Source organism: Haemorhous mexicanus, chromosome 2 (assembly GCF_027477595.1).
Source record: "Haemorhous mexicanus isolate bHaeMex1 chromosome 2, bHaeMex1.pri, whole genome shotgun sequence".
In the NCBI taxonomy this organism is placed as follows: Eukaryota; Metazoa; Chordata; class Aves; order Passeriformes; family Fringillidae; genus Haemorhous; species Haemorhous mexicanus.
Window position 1 is genome coordinate 59,743,176 of NC_082342.1, and position 7,764 is coordinate 59,750,939.

The window sequence follows — 7,764 nt, forward strand, 5'->3', positions numbered from 1 at the left end:
AAACTGGAGCACATTGAAACTCTTTGGGTAAGGGAGGGGAAACTCCCTCCTACACTGCCCTGGGCATGAGGGAGGGCAGGCAACACTCAAAAGAAAAGACACACAGGAGACTGGGAACATGACACAGATTTTTGGAGTGGTACCTGGGAGTTAGCAGTGAACAGGACCAAATGTCACACCAGAAAGAGTGACACTCGAAAACTGGCCCGGCATTAAAGGAGGCAGCTGAATTACACAGTCTGTTTGCAAATTGAGTGAGATTAATAAACTTGGGCTGGAGGGGGAAAGAAGATTTAAATCATTTGTGGTAGGATGAAAGCTTTTCCTCACAAAAGTTCAGGACATAAAGGCAAAATACAGCCTAGTGCTAAGAGGAACTGGGAAAGGAACTGTCCATCAAAACTGCAGTCTAACAGGGAGTCTTCAACATCAATGAAATTTTCTCTGGTGGATTTTCTAGTTGTTTGTTTGTTTGTTTGTTTGTTTGTTTAAAAAAGGGGAGATTTTTATGCACTTTGTTCTTCACTAATGTCTTCCAGTATCACACAGGAACACATGCAGATTCTAATCCAGGGATATTGTACATCAAAGTGGTGCCCCAGCTGCTGCATCACATCAGATATGGCTCTTGTAGAGGGACTCTGGTTTTCGCTTTTCAGACAATTTTCCATCAATAAAAAAAAACAGATCAAGAAAAACAAAAAATGGATAAAAGTGCTGTTATTAAAATAAAAACTATCTCTTTGAGCTCACATGCTAAGAGATATCCAGCAATCAGCATGGGAGAGTGGAGCACCCCCTTACCTTTAGAGACATAGAAGCAATGCCATTTCTCTGCATGAGGTACTCGCATTCCATCCCTCCAGGTTTGAGAGCTACCTGTGCAACCATGTTACAGTGTCTCTACCAGTAAGCATAACATCAAAGAGGATTTTGGGGCTCTGAGAACATGACTGTAAGAAATGGCCTATACTTTGTGCCACTGTCAGGATACCTCTTTGGTCCACTGAGCTGTTGGAAACATCACTGCAGGCAGCTGTATTAATCAAATGATGGTGAATACCCAGTAATTTGGACATTTCTGCAGCTTCCCTCTTTCACTGCAGCTAGTTTAATTCTGGTGTTGCTAGGATATATCATCTTAGAGAACATAAACCCTACAAAGCCCTCACTGACAAGAGGATTAGAAGAGTCTGTCTACCGGTGGATTATGTGTATGAAAGAATAAAATGAAACATAAAATATTTCATTTCTGGCTAAAATAATGTAATTCTGTGGGTACAGAGATGAAATAATCAGGATGGCTTTATCTGTTGTACACCCCCAAACAATAATGATCTGCTCCAGCTGTTCTCTCAAGACACATCCCTGCAGAAAGGCAGTGGTGGTTTAGGGAATACCACAAACTTCTCTGTCATCTGATTAAATGTAGACAAATCCAAAGCAGACATAAGTACTCACTGCTTGACCTAGGTAACCTTATTTCCCATTTATTCAGTGTCAGGATTTGCATGTTTTTAGAGAATGCGTCATTTCACTCTCACATGGGGTGGAAATTGTGCCATTGGAGTACCAGGCCAGAGAGGTACAACTCCCTTTGTGGGTCAGTCCACCAGCCCTTCTCATTCCAGCAAGGGGGGGCCAATGCAGTAGCTGTGCTTGCTCATGAGCCCTCACCTAACTGCATCAGCAGAGCAAATACACATACATATATGTACATATACATGTAGAGACATACACATATATAAACCCCCAAAAACATAAGACCTCTGTGTATATGTGTCTATATATGTGTGTATGTGTATAAACTGCTCCTGTGTTGTTTTATTCATCAGATTCAGGTATCTCAAATTTTGTCATCATTTCCCATCTAAACATTGAATATGTCATTACAGAAAACCTGCCTATATCCATCAGGCCTTTTACCTCTTTCTCAATACCATCTAACTGCTCATTCCTTAAACTTTTGCATTCCAGCAGTCAGTCTTGTACTTGACATCTGTGTGTGGACCAATGGGACTCAAGTAACCAGGATCCTGCAGGAGTTCAAGTCTGGGCTGGGGTAGAGATAATTTTCTTCACGGTGGCTGGTATGGGGCTGGGTTTTGGATCTGTGCTGAACACAGGGTTGATAATACAGAGACGTTTTTGTTATTGCTGAGCAGAGCTTACACAGAGCCAAAGCCTTTTCTACTTTTTGTACTGCCATTCTGGCAAGGAGGCTCAGGGTGCATGGGAGGAGACACAGTCAGGACAGGTGACCCAAACTGACCAAAGGGGGATTCCAGACCAGGCAACACCATGCCCAGTATATAAAGTGGGGGAAGAAGGAGGAAGTGGAGGACATTTGGAGTGATGCCATTTTTCTTCCCAAGTACCCATTACACAGGATGGGGTCCTGCTCTCCTGAAGATGGGTGAACACCTGCCCGCCCAGGGGGAGCAGTGAACTAATAAATTCCTTGCTTTGTTTTACTTTGTGTGCAGCTTTTACTTTCCTCATTAAATGCTCTTTATCTCAATCCATGAGTTCTCCAGCTTTTACCTTTCCGATTCTCTGCCTGATCCCTCTGGTGATGGAGTGAGTGAGTGGCTGTGTGGGGCTTAGCTCTTGGCTGGGGTTAAACCACAACCAAGTCACTGCTCAGTGGAGTGTAAATGCATGCATACAGATATGCTCAGACCAAAAAGAATAGGATTAAATTAATGGATTGCCACACTGGCTGGTCAAAACCACCTTATTTAATCCATGAAAGAGTCAAATAAATTGCTTGTAACCTAACAGGAATACTCTGCATATTCAAGTTGTGTTTAGCCTGGGCTTAACTCCAAGATTTCCTTCACAGCAAAACTCTCCCCTCTGTGGCACCCCTAACAGTTGGGGGCAAAGTCAGAAAGTGATGTAAACCTTAGTAAAAGAGACCTGATAATATGCTACAAATATTTGTGCCTAAATGCTACACATCCTTGTGTCTAAAGCACCACTCACTGGTACCCAGCAAACCTCAGACAGAGGGAGCAAATACCTGGAAAACCATCAGGTTTGGTGACTGATCTGTACTAATCTGTAGTTGTTTCTCTGCTCTCTACTTCAGTGTCTGTAACTGTCTCTGCATCAAAATGATGTGCTGTTTGATCTTGACCTTTTACCTAGACTGTGACCTCGATCTTTTCCACTTACTGTCCTGACTGTGATCTCTTTGGGAACTCCAGATGATATGAAATTTCCCTGATATTCACCTCTTTACGTGACCTATGTGTCCTACTCATTCACTAACACACTGATGGCCACATGCTTGGCCATGGATACCCTTCTATAACACCTTATGAATATTCAGGATATTTCAGTCTCTCAGATCCCAGATGGCACTTTCTTTTTAGCTTGTGCACAAAAAAAAAAAAAAAAAAACAAACAAAAACCAAAACCCAACCAAACAAAACCAACAACAACAACAAAAAACCCAAACCAAATTATAGGCAATGAATTCTACTTCTTGTTTTCTTCTGAGCTTTGGTCTTATTTCCTAATTCAAGTTCTCAAACTCATTAATGTTGCACCTCTGGGAACTTACTGGTAATGCAACTCTCCACCTCCCTGCTCTTGCCCTGCACAGCTACACCACAAGTCTCATTAACACTTGCAGCACTAAATACTGTGAGAATCTCAAATAGTTTGAGTTCTTTCCTTCACTGTTTCCACAGAGCAAACCTCCTCTCTTTAACAGGTCCCCAGTTCAGGTCTTCCTGACGACCAGGTACTCTTCAGGCCATCATTGGCAGACACTGGGATTGTGACAAGTTGCAGCAAAGCCCAGTGTGTTTTTGGTAAACCTGAACTCTAGTTGAGCTGGCCAAGCCAGAAAAACCTGGTGTGCTTCCTCACACCTAGTCAAAGCACACTCTGTGTGCATCAGGCTTAGCAGCAAGCACTCACATGCAAAGGAAGGCTCGTATCAAGGTATCTACAAATCCTAGTTACCCCTGTCAGCAGGCAGTATCAGGATGCTTACTAGAAAGACCCTATCTTTCCCATCACCATGTAACAGGCTACCAGGACACCAAGAGGAGCTGATAAGACAGAGAATTCTCAAAGCATCTGCACACCCTGGTCCGTGTTAAGGGTTTGCCAAAGTTCAAGCTTTCTCCACCAGACCAAGCTGAAAATCAGCAGAAATCTTTGCCTGAGTCCTACCAAGGTCTTTCATGGGAAAGAGAATAGTCTGAGGTGAGTATATCCCCAGGGAAGATGGTTTTCCAAGATTTGCTGGAGAGTCATTTCCTATCAGAGTAACTGGAGTTTTGAGTCAGGACTAAACAGAAGACATTTTATGAAATCCTGAGACAAAATGTTCTCTTTCAGATAGGCCAGGTGGAGATAAGATGTCTTTCTATACCTGAGAGGCCTCACTGTGCTTAGGAGAAGTGAAGAACTGACCAACACGTTACTGCACAAACTGGCTTGAGGGTTGTTTGTTGTCATGCATGTAGCTCTGCTCAGCACAGCAGACTCATCTCAGTCTAATTAGCAGATGTCCTTGAGGTGTTTGAGGCTGGTGCCTCAAGACAAAGAAAGAGGTCTGCAGATCAAAGTACACCTTTCATCATCCAGGACATTATTTTTATGAGCTGGGCTAGAATGCTGCAAATTCCACAGACTCAAACATAATGAATAAGTCAGAGAGCAATAGGTGGTATAACTTGACACTCAGTTTCTAAATTCAGGGATGACTTTCTCAACTTGGTGACTGCTGGGCAGCATGATTTATGGCTTTGCCTGCAGGAGGTAACTCTACTGCTAATAGGAAGTGAGCTATTTGTTAAACAGAAGAGCTGGGTGTCTCTGTCCCTTAGTTCTGCTTCCCACATCGTGGCTTTTGCTGCCAGCATTATGTTTCATATCATGACTTCAAAGGTTTATAGGAAGCTCTGTGTGTTTGAAGAGCTATGAATCCAATACTGGGACAAGAACAATGTCCTGTTTTGAGAGCAATGGGAACCTGGCTTTGCCCTGTATATGAAGTCCATGACACACACAAGATAAGGTCCTCTGCAAGGGAGTTTGTATGGATTGCTGGAGCTGGGAAAACGCCATCAGGGAGGTAGTATAAAGGCAACTTTTCTTTGTCTTTCCAAGGCTGTTTCACATTTCAGATGATATAAGATGTGTGCACCAACCATTTTATTTGGGTAACCTCATTGAATGAGCAGAACAGAAGGCACATGGGGGAGTCACATACCCCTGACAGAACTGATCTGAATGCTGGGGTGGAACATACATTTTTTCCAGACTGCTTTTCTTTTGCCCTAAAATGAAACTGGTTTTCGTCAAAGGAAACACTTACAAAGTTCAGCTGTATAGGTTGTTATATACCTCCTGTTATCCCCCAATGCTTTTAGAAGTTATAGATATTAGACAGACATACATGCATCTAGACATACATACATACATTAGACAGACATACATACATCTAGACACACACTCTTATGACCTGTTTGTAACATAACACTGTTGCTGAGCTGACAGTCTTTGTCAAGTGCTTTTTCTTGCGGATGTTGCCCACCTCTCCTGGGGTCATGAGCCCAAAGAGCTCAGCTGGCAACAAGTATGACCAGTGCCGGGTAGAAAAACTAAGCTTTGTGTTCAGCAAGATGTCACTCAACTGTAGCGGAGTGTACTACTGAAAAAGCTTCAAAATATTTTATCAGTGCACTCCAAGATCATTGAGTGACAAGATCTGTCAGCACACAGAGACATAAAAGTTTTGTTCTGACTACTCACTAGGTTCTGTAAGTACCCATAATTTAGTGTTAATGGTTCTGACTATGTATATTTTTAAATCACCCTGACAGATGCAAAGACTGGAGGCCCAGCTTTCAGCTATGTCTCAGCAACTGTAGATCAGTAAAAAGTATCTGAGTAGTTGCCAAGACAGTTGTGTTTGCAGCGTGACTGCTGCTGGCAGTGACAGGGCTATAGAGGTCTGATCTACCACAGTTCTTCCACTTCAAGGCAAGTTGATAAGTTTGGCAGAAATCCAGCAATGGCAAACATGGCTTGGAAACAGTGGGAACCACTGATCCAGTTTTATGCTTGTCCAGATCATTACCCACAGGAAAAATTCACACTGAGAACAAGCTCTCTCTTTTTTCTTTTTTTTTTTAAGATTGCATTACTCTGGAAAACAATTAAAAAAAAAAAAAGTTGAGTGGAATGGGATTTCTTTTCCTGACACTCTCAAAAACAATCATTGTTTTCCCTCTTCCTGCACTGCTAAATCACGTTGCGAGTCTTATCATGCTTTGGCTTCGTCAGGGAGGTCACATGCCAACATCAAGACAAAGTCATACTGAAAACTGCACAGCCCTCGCCTCTAGACAGACCTGAGCTTGCATCAATGCCAACAGCCCACAGACTCTACTAAAATATCTGCAGTAGTTACTTCCTGCCCCTGCAGTCCCAAGCATACTTCCTAAGTCGGGAATATCTTCCAAATACTCTCCTATGAAACACAGAATTGTCTTTCAAGTAGAAAAGTAGAAGTAATTGGCACTGCAAACCTTCTTTCTTGTCCCCAAACAAAGAAAAAAATTGATGTTTTGTTTGTTACCACAAAGCAAATAAATGTGCTTCAGGGGTCATTAACTTCAAATCCGTTCTTTTGGAAAAAAGATTAAGTGCAGCACTGTACCTTATCCTGAATCCCCTGCCAAGCTTTGTTTAGAAACAGCATTTTACCGACAACTTTTTTTTCTCCCCTGTAAGAAAAACAGGCTCACCCAGGTCAGAAACTGACTGCATGCAGCACCTGCCTGCATAACAAGTGCCACCCTAGACTGCTTAAGCACCTGAAAAGAGCCTCACTTCTCTTTTTATTTTAAGGTCTGGTCCAGCAGTGATAAGGGAGTTCAATTGCTGCAACTCAGGGAGTAGCATGGCACAGGAGGTGAGCAAGCACACCTGCCAGCCACTTCAAGGTCCCATATCAGCATCCGGTGGCTTTGGGTCACCCACATCCTGCCAAAGAGGTTCAACCAACTCCTGCTGCAACCCCCTTTAATGCCTTTGATGAGAAATTGCCATGAAAAACAGCAGGAATTAGGAGATTTTGGGGTTGAGAGTAAGGAGAGGGGAAGGGAGCCAAGGTGGGGCAAGACACCTGGGTGTCCTTTTGGGGCAGGGCTCACTGGGAGGGTGGATGAGTGCAGGTCCTTCACGGCATAGGTGGTCACCTCTTGTAAGTCAGCCATGACTGCCATAGGATATTTTATGGGGGTGAGATTTTCCTTTTAATGGTGGATGTGTCTTTCAAGCATTCATTCATATACTTCCAGTAGCTAATCAATTTACTGAGCTCCAGGGCAACATTTACTTTGCTGTTATTGACAATGACATGTTTTAAGACATTCTAATGTATCCTGCATGTCTTGAAATCAGATAACGCAATTCTCCTCAGAAAGACTGAAATTACTTTAGTTTGAAGTCTTACATAATTCAATTTTTAACAGGTTCACTTGTGAAAAATATTCAGCATTTTCTCTGCATCTGAAGTAGGAATGGCATCATGAGTTCTAAGGGCTTAAGATCATGAAAAGAGGAGAGTTTCGTCTATTTCTTAAAAAAAGACTCCTGAAACATGCTAAAGCTGTTGCACTGAGACTACGAGTATATAAGAAGTCTTATGAAAATATGTCATGTCCAGCTTTCTATCCAATTGAAGTTACTCAGGAGAACTTAGAGTACCCGGAAAGTCACTGGTTTTTTTTC